The sequence below is a fragment of the Engraulis encrasicolus genome, chromosome 22 (assembly GCF_034702125.1).
Source record: "Engraulis encrasicolus isolate BLACKSEA-1 chromosome 22, IST_EnEncr_1.0, whole genome shotgun sequence".
NCBI lineage: Eukaryota > Metazoa > Chordata > Actinopteri > Clupeiformes > Engraulidae > Engraulis > Engraulis encrasicolus.
In genome coordinates this window covers 3,224,364-3,242,408 of record NC_085878.1, presented here as the reverse complement: position 1 = coordinate 3,242,408, position 18,045 = coordinate 3,224,364, and the positions used below count along the sequence as shown (strand labels likewise).

General features: G+C 43.6%; 1 long non-coding RNA gene across 1 annotated transcript in view; it reads left to right on the top strand.

The window, feature by feature from the left end:
- Nucleotides 1-18,045, top strand: part of LOC134438582 (uncharacterized) — a 25,957-nt gene extending 7,912 nt beyond the window's left edge. The window contains exon 3 of the long non-coding RNA XR_010032627.1: nt 17,683-18,045. This is a non-coding gene — a long non-coding RNA (uncharacterized LOC134438582). The remainder of the gene's footprint in view (nt 1-17,682) is intronic.

Sequence of the window (18,045 nt, the reverse complement as noted above, 5' to 3'; positions counted from 1 at the left end):
CAGGTTGGAGAAAGGGGAGATGTGATGAGTGGATTCCTTCCTATGTTGGTGTTTTTGAATTCAACAGTCTGATACATTGAGGGAAGAAGCTGTCCCTGAGTCGGCTGGTGTGAGCACGTAAGCACCTGTATCTCCGGGCAGATGGTAGAAGGGTCAAGTGTGTGTATCTGGGGTGGTGCGGATCAGCTATAATTCGTTTGGCCCTCCTCAGACACCGCTGATTGTAAAGATCCTGGATGTTGGGTAGATCTGATTTGATTGTCCGTTAGGCAGATTTGATGACTCGCTGGAGGTCTCTCCTGTCTTGGGCAGTGGTGTTACCATACCAGGCTGTGAATTACCAGTTAAAATGCTTTCGATTGTACAGATAGAAGTTGGCCAGTATCCTACTCTCCATTCCATATCTGTGCAGCCGTCTCAGAAAAAACAGTCGCTGTCTAGCCGTCTTAGTGATGCAATTGATGTGATGAGACCAGCTGAGATCCTCCTTGATGTTGACTCCTAGGAATTTATAGCTCTTAACCCTCTCCACTGCAGTATCAGCGATGTAAATTGGCTGGTGTGGCTGGTGTTGTATCCTCCGGAAATCCATGATCAACTCCTTTGTTTTGCTGACATTCAGGAGTAGATTGTTATCCACACACCAGGTTGACAATGCCGCCACCTCAGCCCTGTAGGCCGTGTAGATGGTGACATATTGGCTATTCGTAGAGCAATACATGTTTAACTTCATGATTTAATCAATGATAAAAGCCCTCAAACACCTGCAGCATGCATGCAGCTCCTCATAAGAGCTGTATCCGTACCATGTTTCACTTTAGGCACCATTTCTCTTTTTTCATATTCTTCATCTCCAACACCATACAGTTTTGATGCTATCAGTTCTAAAATGGTTGATCTTGGGATCTTGACTGCAGAGTCCCATTAGCCTTCATTTTTGTCAGAATTAGGCCTGACATACTCTTGGCTGGCTTTTTTGAGACAGGATAGTGGGAGAGACTTCTTTGGTGTTAAAGGTGAAGAATTTGGAAAAAATACATGGTGCCTAAAGTCAAACATGGGAGGGATAGAGCTCTTATGTGGAGCTGCATGCATGCTGCTGGTGTGTGAGGGCTTTTATCATTGATTGCATCATGAAGTTAAAAAAGTATTGCTCTACGAATAGCCAATATGTCACCATCTCTCATTGAACTCCATTGATTTTCATTGTGTTGCTTTCCATGATTACAGTGACCCTAAACATACACCTAAGGCCAAAGTTGATTTTCTGGAGTGGTGTGAGTGAATCAGTGATTAAGTATGACTTTATATCTTTCATCTTTATATCTTTATATCTTTCATCTCGTAAATCTAACACCCTGTTTGTTGTTACTGTTTTGTATTTTACTGTAAACAATATTACATAGGAAAATATTACACTGTAGGAAAATCTGTCATGTATGTTTTATTTCACTTCACATTCTCATTCTGTGGGACTTTTGGACATTAGCTGGTGCTCCCTAGATATTGGGCCCACTAGGCGACTGCCTGGTCTGCCTATGGCTATGTCCCAGGGCAGTGGTAACATTCTGCCCTCTTGACAGCAGAGTCTCCCCTGGTCCCGGGACAGAAATGTTATTCTGCCCACATAACAGTCTCCTGGTCCTAGGGCAGAGGTGACATTCTAGCCTCAGAACAGGTGAATCTGTCCTGGTCCCAGGCTAGAGGCAACGTTAGCTGCTTTTCCACTGACGGTTTTCTGGGAGGCCTTCAGCTCGACACAGCGTGACTCGGCCGCCACTTTTTGCTTTACGGTTGAGCTGTGTCTATTCAAAAAGTGGCGGCCGAGTCACGCTTTGTCGAGCTGTAGGCCTACCAGAAAAACGGCAGTCTCAACATTGTGCCCTCAAGTTAAGTAAGTCTCTCCTGGTCCCAGAACAGAGGTTCTAGACAGGCTGGGCCCTCCTAGTGACACAACACCTTCAGTGTTGCTTCTAGAAATACAAATATCATTTCTGTGCTCCAGAAAAATCGGGAACTCCTCCCACTTTGTCGATAAGCAAACAACCAGTTGCAAATCAAGGGACGCGGCTCAACCATGCTGTTTGGGAAATGTTAATTGTTATGCTCTTCCTCAGACAAAGTCTCAAAGAGATTTGAAAGTCGATGATAATCAGGCTAGTAACATTCTGCCCTTAGAACTGGTGAATCTTTCCTGGTCCCTGGGCGGAGGAGGGTGTCGTAGCCTCTGAGCAGGTGAATCTATCCATCCTCTATCCAGGGGTGTCAAACTCAAATTGACTGAAGGCCGAAATCAAAATCTGGAACAAAGTCGCTGGCCGAACTCAACAATTATTTTGAAAAATGGACTAAAATTGTGCATGCATGCACTTCATACTCATAGTTAAAATTTCACATACACTCTTTCCCATAATATTTGTTAGTTAAAATGTGTCTGCACATCCTGTGACAGCTAATTTCATGTTCAAGTCATGTTACCCTATACATTAATGGTGTATGTGGGCCAAATGTAATACACATTTGAAATGATCTCGCGGGCCGAATAAAATGGCTCCGCGGGCCAAATTTGCCCCCCGGGCCTGAGTTTGACATCCCTGCTCTATCCATTTCTAACACGAGTACTGTAGGCCAGTGGTTCCAACCTTTTTTTTTCAGGGACCCATGTTTTTACCATTGTAAGCTTTGTGACCCAACCGTGCGCACGCCTGCACGAGAGGGAGTCACATGATACCCTCTTTTTCCTGCGAAAACTCATTTGAGTTATTTTATTCCTTTTTGGTCAAATATAGAATAAATGTTTACATTTACATTTTGTTGCTTCTATGCATATATTATTTAAATAAATGCTTTGTCATTTATTCAACATATTTAAAATCAAGAAGGCTTTGCGACACTCTGTGGATCTTTGGCGACCCATAGGTTGGGTCCCGACCCATAGGTTGGGAACCACTGCTATAGGCTAATGTGATACGTTGATGGGGCATGAAGTTGGGTTAGAATAGACTGGTGAAAGGCCCTGCTGTGGCCAACCGGTAGGGCACTTGCCTGCCATGCGGCTGACCCGGGTTCTACCTGTGCTTTGTATAGGCCTACTTTGTTTTTGTGTTAGTGTTGTAGGGACAACATCATTAGCTGCTTTGCCTTTGCTAATTCTGGAATATTTACATTGATGTATTTTACATTGATGTGTTTTTTAAATACCAATTGTTCATCAATTTGCATGGTCCCTCTATCAAATAAACCATTTTTCATTTCAATTCATTCATTTTCATTTCATTACAAAACATTACAAAAGTCGCTTCTGCCAAGCACACAGTTGCTTTCACAATGTGTCTGTTTAGCCACCAACAGTAACAGTGTCAATGAAGTTGGCTTACTACTCAAATACCTTATATTTGAACAAGGGAGGGTGAGGGAGAGGGAGAGACAGAGACAGAGACAGCATCACCATTCAATTGTAAGACAGTCACTGGAGGAATTGCAAGCCACCACTCCAGACATTCAAGTAACTGTTAGATTTGTTCTCTGGGCCCTGCCATGGCCAAACGGTAGGGCATTTGTCTATGCAGCTGACCCGGGTTCGATTCCCGGCCCGGGTCCTTTGCCGGCCCACTCGCTTCCTGTCACCACCTTCACTGTCCTATAATAAATAAAGTCAAAAAGACCACAAAAAAATTGATTTGTTCTCTGGCTGCAAAACAGATGGTCCTTCAGGATAATTACAATTAAAGAAATGAAACATCTCGAAAAATGGCCTGGCATAATTGCCTGTTATACTACATCAAGCATGATAAATACCGACCATTGTGACTTGTGTAAGTTCTGCCCAGTTCCAATTTTACAGAGTGTGAGCCATAGCCTACATTTCCACTAGGTGGCGTAAGCTGCTCATTATACGTTTTATTGGGAAAGAGCCTCCACAAAACACCTCATCTGAAATATCCTCACTCAGTAATGGCAAATGTTTTATTGAGTCTATTAGTAGTATTAGTATTGTTGTTATTGAGCTGTGTCAAGTACCCTACATGTTCATAAAATATCAGTTGGCTGATTAAGCCTGTTCTTTGTTTTTTATTTATTTATATAATATATTTAATCATTTCTATTTTACAACAAATATTCACTGCAACCAGACAGAGTATAAAATGTAAAGCATGGGTGGGTTGAATGGTTGAATACAAATGATTGAGTTCTTCCCACTTATGTGCATAGATTGGATGATACCTCAGAGTTCCTAGAAAATTATGGACTCTAGTTTGTACCACACAAATTGTGCAGAAATCAAAAGAGAAAATTAAGTAGGCTACTCAATATTTTATTTATGTGTTTTCAATATGTGTGTATTCCTTGACAGCACACTAATGTATTGACACTCAAAATATCACCAAATATTAATATTTAGCACTGAATATGCTAAGCCTTGGGAGCCCATCGGTTAAACACAATTAGTTGCTCAAAGTGATTCAGTATTATGGTCAGAAACATAATGTAAAGGATTTGAAATCACATCATCCCATTGGCTGTAAACATACCCTCCAATTTCCCTTTAAGATCTCCTTGCTCTGAAAATAGATCTAATAGATCTACAATAGATCTACATCTAATAGGTCTACAATACAATTTATCAATGGTCTATTTCTTCTGTGAACTGTTTCCTTTTCCGCAGCAAATCCTTGATGATAATGATTTTTTTTTTTTTTAAAGAACATTCTGTGAGCACTGTAGTCTGTCAAGTGTTCATCCACTAGGTGGAGTGGACTGCTAATTTAAGACATTGGAAACCATTCAGCGATGATTTGAATTACTTATAAAATTCTTCAGTTTGACAAAAATGTGGACTGGTCCATGCAGCAGATAACATGTAAGTAAGCTATCAGTTGTTACTTACTTCCTTGACGGATTATTTATCAATCACGTATCAAGTCAAGTCAGCTTTTATTGTCAGTTTCTTCATATGCACAAGTCATCCAGGGAAATTGAAATTACGTTTACGAACTGACATTTACAGACTGACGTCAAAGTGCAAGACAGGACAAGTAACAGTGATCGACCAATAACAGTAAAGTGATGAAGTAATAAATAATAGCCTAACTGAGCATTTTAACATTGGTGAGTGACAGTGATGGACCAGTGATAACAGTAGCAATACGTGATAGATGAGTATAAATAACAATTTAACATTTTGAATTCTTTGCTAATTATTACCCCTATGAACATTCTCACTGTTTCTCATTCTTCTCAGTCTCATTGCCCTATGCATGCCCATTGTTGTGCTATGCATGCCCATTGTTGCCCTATGCATGCCCATTGTTGCCCTATGCATGCCCATTGTTGCCCTATGCATGCCCATTGCTGTGCTGCTCACTACAACGGAGGCGAATGTGTTGTGCTGTCACATTACATGATACTAAACCCGCTGCAGCTGCGTATAGTATGCGTGCCGTGCCGTGCCATGCTGTGCTGTGCTGTACTGTGCCGTGCCTGCTGCATCCAGCACACAGCGCTTCGCAGTCCTTCGCCCCAGCTCTCAGCCTCCAGCCTCCGCAGCCTCCAGCCTGGTCAATTTGAGGTTCATTTTCACTTTCACCCACAGTGGGGCTTTTACCCTCAGAAGGTGTTAGTGTTACACCACGAAAACGCCTCCATGACAACAGCACAGGCGTCCAGTGGTGCCCTATACGTTACTCAGCGTAGCCTCAATGGCCTGTGTCCATTACATGGCTGCTAACCTAGGGGCGGCAGGCAGCGCAGCGCAGCTCAGGACTATAGGCCCAGAACATGGTGCGAGAGCGATTTTGTCAGGAGACGACACTGAATAAATGATCTAAATGTTTTTCCGGAGATTGTTTTGCCACTGCGGCCCCCTCTGGTGATGACACTCACACGGAGGGTGGAAATCGAGCCCCGTGGCCCGGCGTGGTGGTGGGTGGATGCAGCAGAGAGCCAGCCAGGACGCGTTGGGGGAAATGAGGCGGGCAGGCAGTAAATAATTGTTGCCATTCTGCCCCTTAAGCCACGGCGAAAGGCTGGGGGACTACTGCTGCTGCTGCTGCTGCTGCTGCTGCTGGTGGTGGATCCACACGATGTGCCAGCGAAGGGCTAGACATGGCACACGGACCCCGAGCTGCCTGGCTGTCGCCCCTGCGGAAACATCACCCCTGCCTGCCTGCCTCCACAATTTGTGCACTTAACACTTCACTTGGCACATGACAGGTGCTTATTTCCTTATACTAGCGTGGTCGGGTTTTTTTTTTTTTTTTTTTTTTTTGAGAGAGAGAGAGGGGGGGCTGAGAGGAATGTGGATCATGGGTTTATCTCTTTCTCTTTGTGTGTGTGTGTGTGTGTGCGTGTGGAGTGGAGTGGTTACCTGCAGCGTATGAATGTGGTTATGCCAGTGATATGCCTGCTTGGACATTTGCAATATGACCTTGATTTATTATGGTTATGATGATGATTGTTATTCATATTAGTTTAGTGCGGTTATCATTAACAATAATAATAATTATGCCATCATCATCATCCATCATAATTAGAAAATGAAGAATGTTATTCATAAAAATAGGTGAATATAAATTATGATTTTAAGATTTATTTACTTTATTACACTAATATGGTGATGCTTTGAATACCAGTATATCCCAAAACAGTGTATCATATTCCATTGCATCAGATATGTTGTGTGTGTTTATTGGACGTAGCCTGTACCTCCTGGATTGTATGCATCTCCAGTCTGGGACTTCCCCTTGTACGGCCTGCCCTAGTTTCAGAACATGGCTGGTATTTAGAACACAACTTTTCACACACACACACACACACACACACACTTTTTACACTCATTGTTATAAAATGGATAAGCTCTTTGGGGAGGAAGGGATCATTTGTCGTTCACTATGTTGCATTTTAGTGAATATTTCTCTAACAGTCGAGCTGAAAAGGTGAGCTATTCTGTAGGTGTTGGGCCTGCTCAATAATACAATGCTCTCTGAACCAAGAAAACGTGTTTTTGTTTAGCGCGTGGCAAACCACCAATATAGAGAACGACGAGAGAGAGAGAGAGAGAGAGAGAGAGAGAGAGAGAGAGAGTGAGAGACGTGAAGAAGAAGATAAGGGAGAGAAAGCAAGAGATTTCTGTAGGATGGCAAACCACTAAGATAGACAAAAAAAGAGAGAAAATAGAATGAAAAGTAAGGGAGATGAAGAAAGGAAGAGAGAAAGAGAGATAGCAAGAGGAAGAGAGTCGTGTTGGTTTATAGGGTGCACCTGGGCATCTCCTGCCCACCCACAAAGGATTATGGGATTGGTAAAGTGGTGGTGGTGGTGGGGGGGGTGCAATGCCATGCCCAGACCCACACCCACCCACCCGCTCTCTTGCTGCACATCCCCTCGGTTAATTGATGTCGGACGTTTCCACTGCACCACTGCTGCCACATTCAGGAGAGCCTTAAATAATTTCACCCAAGGCCTTGGTCCAGGCCTCTGGTATAACCTCGCCTTGCCTGCTGCAAATTGGTCCCATCTGGAGGTGTGGGGGAGTTGCCAAGGGCTCCGGCACAGCACAACACAGCACAGCCCCGCATCGCACAGCACCGCCCCGCACCGCGCGGCATGGAGGAGGGACGAGAGGCCTTCATGTACTGTAAGCACAGCAGAAGGTAGTTTCTGGAAGCCGTGCCTGCCGTCCCTGCGCTGCGCTGCGATCGCTCGCTCGCTCTCACCGATCTCTGTGACCTCGGTGCTGGCTCATGTCAAGATAACATAATCTGACTTCAGAGCTCTTGCTTTTTGGTATAACGGCCACAGATCCCCATCAGAGTATAGCAGACTTTTGTGTTTGGATAAGCAGAGTGATGGCTGTGATAGCCGCACTAAGGGACCGAATGAGTGAGTGAGTTATAGTGAGGGAGGGAGGGAGAGAGAGTGAGTGAGGGAACACTTGTATGAACACTTTTTTTTAGAGGCTATAGCAGTTTTCTGTCTTTCTCTGTGTGACTCACCTGACTGCAGTATCTCTCATGCTTGGTAGTCTATTCCTCATAATGTATTATCCATATGTGGTCTGCCCATGCGTATTCAGGTTGCCATCTCTGAAGTTGTCAAAGTAGCAACATTTCAGTACTATCATCTATCCTATTGTAAATAAAACAGAGATGTTAGTTGTTTGAATTTTTTTATTCCAGACATGTTTTGGGCTTGTTGATATGTGCTGATTTTTTTTTTTTTATGGAACAAGTGGCAGTGTGTTCCTGTATGTTTTGACATTTTTTCCCTTTCTTTTTAGATCAATGACAAAGTAACTTCACTGAAAAAAAAAAAAAGATGCAACACCACAGCAGCAAAATGTGGCCTTGAAATAGGACGAAGGCCCCAACGTGATAAATAATTTAATGTTTTACTCGGTGAGAGCATCTCCTACCTTGACACTTTAAGTGACTTTCCTGGATATTTTAATCGTAGTTGTCATCTTTAAGTCCTTAGCTCTTGTATTCAAAGTCATGGTCTCAGCCTCGGTTTTCAAATCCCATTGCTCTGGTTGACAATTCAAAAACATGACTGGGATTACACCTCTTTTTGTCCTTGTCAATCAACTGGCACCTTCCTTGCGGCTCGTCTTGAAGTCACACCAGAGACTGCGGGGAGAGACTGTCAGGTGGCATTAGTGTCCCCCTGCCACGGCTAAAAGACAACTTTTTAGCATAACAAAAACCCCAGCGATGCATTATTAAACGTGCAGATCAGGCACAATTTTCCGTGAAAGAGCCTTGGATCTTTCACACGCTGCTCACTCGGCTCTCGGGCTGAGGCTGTGGGTTTTGCGGCTCGCTCACTCACTCGCTCGCGGTCAAGTCTCACCGCTCCGCTCCGCGCTCTTCTCTTTGCAAGCCCCCTTTTTTGCGTAGCCGCGAGGCCAAGGCACGATCTAGCCCGCGTCGCTCGACATGAATAAACCATCAGCGCAGAGAAACTCAATGAACGCCGCACCACAATGCGCCTCGATGCTTCATGCACACACACACACACACACACACACACACACACACACACACACACACACACACACACACACACACACACACACACACATGCCAGAGATCCATCCACATCGCCCATCCACCCGCCCCACTGTCCACTGGCTCCCTCAAACCCGGGGGCTGGAACCTGACAGATGCAAGGTGGATGTGGAGGTGGAGGTGGAGATGAGGTGAGGTGAGGTGGGGGGGTGGAGGTGGAGATGGTGGACGATGGCGAAAGGGAGAGGATGGACAGGGGCGGACGGCAGATGTGAAGTGGAGTCAGTATAGTGTGTGTGTGTGTGTGTGTGTGTGTGTGTCTGTATCTATGGGGTGGGGGGCAGTCGGAGGATGGAGAACGAAGGATATGATGGAACGGGTGGAGGGGAGATGTGAGGTAGAGTCAGTACAGTGCATATGTGTGTGTGTGTGTGAGAGAGAGAGAGAGGGTGTGGGGGGTGGATGACAGTGGAGTAGGGTGGAGAGGAGAGGAGGGTGAGGAGAGAAAGATGGAGAGGAGGAGTGGAGTGGAGGTGAGGCGAGGGCAGATGTAGCGCGAGGGCAGATGTAGCGCGAGAGGAGAGCGGTGGTCCAGGTGGTCCCAGGCCCCTTCCGCCTGGCCAGCAGCAGCTCATCGCAGCGCTCACCTGATTGGCACTAATTGGCAGCCGCAGCCTCTCTGCCTCTCTCTCTGCCTCTCTCTCTGCCTCTGCTCGCTCAGACGTGGGGAGAGAGGAGAGTGGAGCGGAGAAAGGAGCGGAGACGAGAAGAGAGAGAGACGTGTCCCCTGTGCTGCTTGCCAGTGATGTGTGTGTGAGTACATGTGAGTGTGTGTGTGTGTGTGTGTGTACGTGCAAGTGTAAGTGTAAGTGCAGAATGTGTGTGTCTGTGTCTGTGAGAGAGAGAGAGTGTGTGTGTGTGTGTGTGTGCACTCGTGTGTGTGTGTGTGTGTGTGTGTGTGTGTGTGTGTGTGTGTGTGTGTGTGTGTGTGTGTGTGTGTGTGTGTGTGTGTGTGTGTGTGTGTGTGTGTGTGTGTGTGTGTGTGTGTGTGTGTGAGAGAGAGAGAGAGTGAGTGAGTGTGTGTGTATTATTCTCCTCTCCACTAGTGAACTGGCTCTGCCTGACCTTGGGAACTTGCTACCACTGTCCTTAGATCAAAGTGGCCAGTGAGCAGAAGAGAGTAAAACAGAGGGGGAGAGGGAGAGAGAGAGACAGACAGAGAGAGAGAGAGAGTGATGTTGAGAATTGGAGTGGAAGGAGGAGTGGTAGACAAAGCCCTCACCGTCAGCGCAATGACCGTGCGTGTGTGTGTGTGTGTGTGTGTGTGTGTGTGTGTGTGTGTGTGTGTGTGTGTGTGTGTGTGTGTGTGTGTGTGTGTGTGTGTGTGTGTGTGTCGTGGCTTCACCCTGCGTGCTGAGGCAGATCTTGTCAAAGTCCTGTCTCTCTTCAACTTTTCTACAGGTGGCTACAGCTGAGTGGGGAAGACAGGTGGTGCTTATACGGTATAAGGGGTGGAAAAGTAACTAAATACTTTTACTCAATATTGTACTTGAGTAGCTTTTATGAATACTTTGTACTTTTTAAGTAATTTTTTTAATTAATACTTTTACTTGTACTTGAGTACATTTTGACCCAAGTACTTTACTCAATTACACTGGAACCTGGCCTGAGTACCGAGTAAAAAAAATTGACTGAGAGACAAAATGCCATGCACAATAATGCCACAATCCGCCGTAAATGAAAGATTGTGCAGGATGGCACACAGCATTTCCAATATTTTTCTATCTTGTATCAATGTATTGGATGATGGCTGGTGCCAAGCAAGAGATAGAGGTTATGGAGGACGATATTCAAGAAAAATAAACATGACATTCTCAAGAGGAAAGCTAATTAAAAGTAACTAAGTACTTTTACTCAAATTACATTTTAAGTGAAGTACTTTTTTACTTTTACTTGAGTGGATTTTTAGATAGGTACTTTTACTTGTACTTGAGTAGAATTTAGGCAAAGTAAAGATACTTTTACTTGAGTACACATTTTCTGTACTCTTTCCACCTCACCCCATCCAGGACCGGTGTTCTGTAAAGTCTTCCTACATGTCATATAAATCTACAAACTGCCATTGGGCATGCGCAGAGTCAGACCATGAAATGTCAACGCCAGCTGATCCTAAGACTGTGCAATATTAGCGGAGAACAGATAAATAGAGTACTTTAATTTGCAATTTACACTACAGGTGTGTGTTTATTATCATTATTTCTGTATGTGTTTCTTAGAAATTGAAGTGTGACCCTGGCAACTTAGCTAACTTACTCGCTATGCTAGCGGTTTTGCTAGCGCTTTTGCTAAAGTTTAATAAAAAGACAGGTTTTTGGTAGTACTTGTATCCATGACCATGCGATTTTATTTTCATATCTTTCATCTTGTAAATCTAACACCCTGTTTGGTGTTACTGTTTTGTATTTTACTGTAAACAATATTACGTAGGAAAATATTACAATGTAGGAAAATCTGGCAGAACACCGGACTAATGCACAGGCTATACGTATATGGCAGGGGTCCCCTGATTGGCCAAAAGTGAAAAATGGAAGAATTGTGTATTGAAAAATGTATCTGTCGTGTTGAGTACAGGTGGTAGACATGTCCTAGGTCGTAATTATTACACTGTCTGTGTACATTTTAAGTGAATTTTGCCCTCCGTGGGGGCCCACAGCAACCTTTAGCCAAGGGACCCCAGGCCATCTTAATCCGGTTCTGACCCTATTATAATGTGCTTTTATGATGACGGCTTTTTTCTATTCCGTCAACGTAGACATAATGTATGTCATACATACTGTAGGTTATGCCAAATTGCACAGAAATAATGTTAGACATGCTCATGCAATGTAAAAATGAATTAAGCTAACTTTATTAGTATCTTATATATAAATATACAGTGGCTAGAAAAAAGTATGTGAACACTTTGGAATTATTTGGATTTCTGCATGAACTGGGCATAACATGTTTTCTGATCTTCCTCAAAGTCACAACAATAGATACACACATTCTGCTGTACTGATAATGCTGCAATACAATACAATACAATACAATACAATACATGCTTTCATTGCTTCAACACGTAAACAGTCAAGCCCCGTGTACATTGAGGGCGAACAAGGCAACCTGCGCGGCGGAAGTCATTATTTCTCTATGGAGGAAAGGCCAATAAAGCTACCAGAGCGAATTTGCGGGGAGCGAAGCTTCTTTAGCGACCGGAGTGAATTCTGACGATTAAATTCAAGCTAATCTTAAGCGAATTTGCTATGACGCGGTTCGGCAAAAACCAATTGGAACGTTCATATCGAAGAATGTCCCAGGCTGTCAAGACAGAGCTGTAATGTGATTAGCTGAATCAAACATGTCAGTGTCCAGAGCGAATAAAACGTATTCATGGCGAAACTTCTTCAACCACCCCACCTGGGTAGCGCCTGATGTACACGGGCCATCACATTGCAAGCTGGAAAAATGTTAACCCCTTGGCTAATGACTTTTCCTAGAGCTAATTGGAGCATGGGGATGTAAACGTTTAAAGGTGCAATGTGTAATATTTTTAGTAGTTCATACCAGAATTCATTCGGAGATATGAATATTCCAATTGGTTTTCGCCTAACCGCTTCATGCTCATTACCATAATATTAGCTATCCCAACTATGACCCTGCTGTGGCCTAACGTTAGGGCACTGGGTTAATACGTTGGCGACCAGGCTTCGATTCCGGCCCGGGTCATTTTCCAGTCTTTCCCCATCTCTCTCTCCCCACTCGTTTGCTGTCTCCCCTTCACTGTCATGTTACAAAATAAAGGCACAAAAGCCCTGTCAAATATCTATATTTAAAAAAAAACTATCCCAACTTTAAAATACGATTAAGAGGGCAGGTTAGGGGCTGTTTTGCTGCCTCGGGCACTATTCAAAGCGCTGACGTGATGAATTCCCACTGATATTAGGTGATACTACAGGAAAACTGAACTAGACCACCTGTCCACCAACTGAAGTTCAACAGAGGATTGGTGATGCAACAGGATAACAACCCAATGCAATGCAAAATCAGATCGTTAGCAAAACATTGTAGACCTCCTTGGTTTCAACAGAAGAAAATACAGTAAAACGTCTGCAGTGACCCAGACAGGTTCATGTCCTCAACTAGGGCTGCTCGATTATGAGAAAAATCAATATCACGATTATTTCAGTCAATATTAATATCACGATTTTTTTAGAAGATATTTCTTTAGAAGACAAACAATTGCGCTAAACAATTCACAATCTTCCCTCCCTTCAGCAGTGTGAGTGGAGGGCCATAGAGAAACACACAGTGGTGCTCTGCATGAGTGTTGGGTAGCAAGTCTGCTCTGTGCTCGCAATGGCTCAAGTGGAAGGGGAATGTATTGTGCTTAGCGTAACCTACCTTATGGCAGTATAGAGACTTGACAAAAATATTGTTTCAAATCGATATTATGAAATCTGATGGTTTGACAGCAATATTGATATCACGATATAAATACGATATATTGCACAACCCAGTAGTGTAGTCTACGTAGAACGCGGGTATACGGAGTACCCACTTCTAAATTTCAGGGATTTCAGTATACCCACTTAAAATTGATTGATCCATTATTTTGAATAGCACAAAGATATACAGTATACCCACTTCAAAAAATGCTCAAATATACAGTATACCCACCATAAAAAAGTAGACTACACCACTGGCACAACCCTATCCTCAACCCAATTGAGATGCTGTGGCAAGATCTCAGGAGAGCCATTCACACCAGACATCCCAAGAATATTGGTGAACTGAAACAGTTTTGAAAAGAGGAAACATCCAAAATTCATAATGACCATTGAACAGGTCTGATCATCTAGAGGAAACATTTGCTTGGGGTCATTGATGTCGAATGAGGGTCATACAGTTATTGAATCCATATTAAAGGTTCACATAGCTACTTTTTCAACCGCCCACTTTGAATGCTTACCTGTTGTATTCTAGAATAAAATGAAAACATATATGTAACTGTTTTTGTGCAGTGTTAGTTCAAGCAGAATGTATTTTGTTTACTATTGTGGATTAGAAAAGGATCAGAACAGATTTTCTACCCAATTCACACAAAAATGAAAGACATTCCAAAGTGTGAACCGTTTGGAATGTCTTTAATTTCTGTGTGAATTGGGTATAAAATCTGTATTCACACATACTTTTTCTAGTCACTGTAGGTCTATATTTCTTGCAATATGTCCTTTTGTATGACTTTGCTTTAGGGTATCTAAATGGCTTTTTTAGGGTCAACTCCAAACCACATAGTCGAAGTGAAAGAAAAGTCTTCATTATAAAAACCAACTGTGGACAGACCACTTATAGTGGTCAATCTCTCTCTCTCTCTCTCTCTCTCTCTCTCTCTCTCTCTCTCTCTCTCTCTCTCAGAAAGGTGCAAAATTCAGTATACTGTGTATGTGCGGTACCAACAATTTCACCAACGAAGCAGCAGTACAGTTTGTTTGATGCCGTCTACTTCAAGGCACTCGGAGGAAAATTGGCAAGGTGTTTTCAGACTGCTTTGAAATGACTGTGTCAGTCCACCAAGCGGCTAATTGTGTCTCCACGGGGGAATTTCAGATGTTACCTGTGCAGGCCAGCTGAACGGCATCGGAAAAATAGGAAAAGCCACTGAAGTCAGCGGAGTCATGCTGACCACTTACACATGCATGACACAAATCAATAAACAGGCTCTATGCAATGCAGTGCTATGGACCAGCAACCAGCCCGCAGCAGTGGACGTTTGTCAGCCATTTGAGCCGGCCCGCGCTCCACTTTAACAAGTTTTAAATGAGAGAAAAACAGAGCCAACCACAAGGTGTTTTCCACACGATGCTGCAAATGGTTCTTATTTCAGTGACATTACAGTCGCCACTCAGAGTGCCTGTTTTTCTTTCTTTTGCTGGACTTTTTCGTCTTTGCTTTCTCTTTTTTTTCCCTGAACTTGGGTGACTCGGGCGCTTTTTTCCCCCCTCTTCTTCTTCTTCCCTTTCAGCCAAATTGATCTGGGTGCTGGAAAGCTAATTGTTCAGGCATGTGTTGGGCTTCCTGGTGGAGAGTGGATGTGGGCCAGCGAAGGTCAAAGGTCGTCGTGACATGTTTTTTTTCTCTGATGCCTGAAATGGGGAGAGGCCATGGGAGAGTGTTGAACACACATATGAATGGGGGGGGCCCGCCGTCCAAGCACTTAAATGTGGGATGAATACATCCCATCAACAAAAGGTGGAAAAATAACCAGAGTGGCGTCTCCGTCTGGCAACCTCCTGTAAAGCTTGTGGATATCACCAGGTCTATCGACAGAGAAAGGGGAAAAAAAACCCTCACGTTTTGCTGAAATCTAAAGCTATAGCAATTTCTTGGTGGTAATTCTTCCATAAATTCTGCACGGTCAATTTTAATTTCTGTTTTGACAGCTGTGATATGACTTTGCATCCCTGTTGGCAGTATTCATGAGAAAAAAAGTAGCTCATGACTGAGTTTTTAAATTGGTGGTTAAATTATGAATTTAGGACATCGCATACCATTTGCACAGCTGGCATAAAGGCGACTGAGAAAAAAATGTAATAATATACAATATGCAAGTCTTTAATAGTTATAATGGGGCTTTAATTCAACAAATATTATTATTTATTACATTCAAACAGAATAGGCAAGACTTTTTAATGCATCTCCAGAGAACTTGATAACGCTTAAATTTTTTGACAACTATAAAATCATACAACACAGTACTGTTTCTGATATTTATGAACTGTGAGAAGAAAAAAAAAAAAAACTAAGCCAAGCAAACAGTGAAAAAGTCAAGAGTCGGTGTGAGTATGAGTATGGGCATGGACATGGAAATCGATTTTCTTCTTAACGTAAACAACATGGAAAAAAAACCCAGAATGAACCAAGCCAATAAAATGACCTGGTGTGGAGCCGGGCACTAACAGAGGCGTGTAGGATGAAAGAAGACGCCCCACAGAGACCCTGGCCCAGCCTGCTGCTAGCTCTGTAGGCACGCACTCATGCATTATATAGATACTGCTAATCACACAGGCTAGCCCTCACCCTCGCCGGCCACACCGACACACTCAGGCAGAAAAACACACCACTCTTTTTTGTGCACTTGACATGGAAGGGAAAATATTGCATTTAGAAATACAATTTTGGGTATTGTCTTGCATGCATTTTTACATCCTCCATATTTTCACTACAAAAAAAATATGCTGTGTGTGTGTGTGTGTGTGTGTGTGTGTGTGTGTGTGTGTGTGTGTGTGTGTGTGTGTGTGTGTGTGTGTGTGTGTGTGTGTGTGTGTTTGTACTGTGTGCACTGTGCACATGTCTGTGTGTGTTTTTCCAGACAGTTCCAAGTTTGGCAGCAGAAAAAAAAGCGAAGGGCCCATTTAACAAAGCTTGTGTAATAGATTCTGGCATATCCCGCCAGGCACCAGCGGGGCCACGGACCTTAGCTAAGCCCAGCAGAGGGTCTTTAATTGATGTGGATGAGGAAATTATCTATACTCCGGTGATTCGGAGCGGAATATGCTGAAAATTCAATTAAACCAATCTATTTTCTTAAAAAATATAAAGTGTGACCATGAGAGTCAACCACAAGGTCAGACCGGAGTTCTCAACGTTTTCTGCATCTTGGAAAATGTACAACATTCTGTGGACTGTAAGGCAATAATACATTCATACATTGTTTCAAGACATTATGAGTGCTGCATTGTTAATGTGCAACAAGCTCTCTACAGCTTTTCAAATGATATAGCCTTTTTAAAAATGTGATACTTCTTCGTACAACAGATGCCACAGTATTCTCTTTGTTTTTGTAAATCTAAAAAGGCTAGAGAATTGTTGAAAATGACCAGGACTGAAATGACTTAACCCTAGACATCAAACATGCAGCATCTTATCATACACTAACAGTTACAATGGTCTTGGGTCGAGCGCGTGCCGTGCAAACACACACACACACACACACGCACACACACACTGAAGAACAGGTACGGCACACAGACCTCAAGAGTATCAGTTGAGCCGTGCGGCAGTGTGCAACCATAAAGAGGGGCAAAGGAATAAAAGCAGAGGCTTCACTGGTTACAAACACCTCTGAAAGACATCAGCGTTTTGGCCTTACTTGGTTTAGGGAGAATGAGAGAGGGCAAGGCGATTCTTTATAACACCCACAGAAAGAAAAAGCCAGGCACCGACCTTTTGCAAGTTGGCTTTTCAAAACAGAAGAATAGTAGACCAGTCACTCACTCACTCAGTCTCGTCTCTTCTCTTCTCTTCACACCAGGGCTGGACTGGCCATCTGGCTTACCGGGCATTTCCTGGTGGGCCCTGCACCCTCGTGGGCCCCTATTTTCAGAAATGTAACTAAAATAAAAAATAAAAATTCTGCGCCGCTGATTATGAGGGGGGGGGGGGGGTGGGGGGGGGGGGGTGGGGGCTGTAAACCAAAAGTGCCCGGGCCCTATTTCTCCCCTAGTCCAGCCCTGCACATACAGTGTGAAAAACATGACTCTGAACATCACTGGAACAAAGTCCTTGAAAGCCACATAAGTTTTAAGAGGATGGCAAATGGCTTATGAGTCCGAATCTTTTTTTTTTTTTTTTCCAGGGACTGGGACCTCGACCATGCAGGCGTAGGCCCATTCGCCATCGTTTGGACAAAAAGAAAAATAGATGCTCCCCAATAACCTCTGAGAGCGTGATTGCGCGAAGCTGACACACCGACAGACAATGGCAGCTTTCTCTCTCGTCTGATGTTCTTGTGTACGTACATCTGTATTCAGTCTCTTGTATTGATTTTTTAGGTGTCTTTGCTTGCAAACCGTCTGGCACTTGCTAGCTCTTGCTCACTTCACACACAAGGCACTGGGTCCAATAGAGCAATTTGAGATGTTGAGAACTTCTGTTTGTTTGACAGCTGGGATTGATCATGTGGCGAGGCATTATGTAATTAAACAACATCAATGACTAA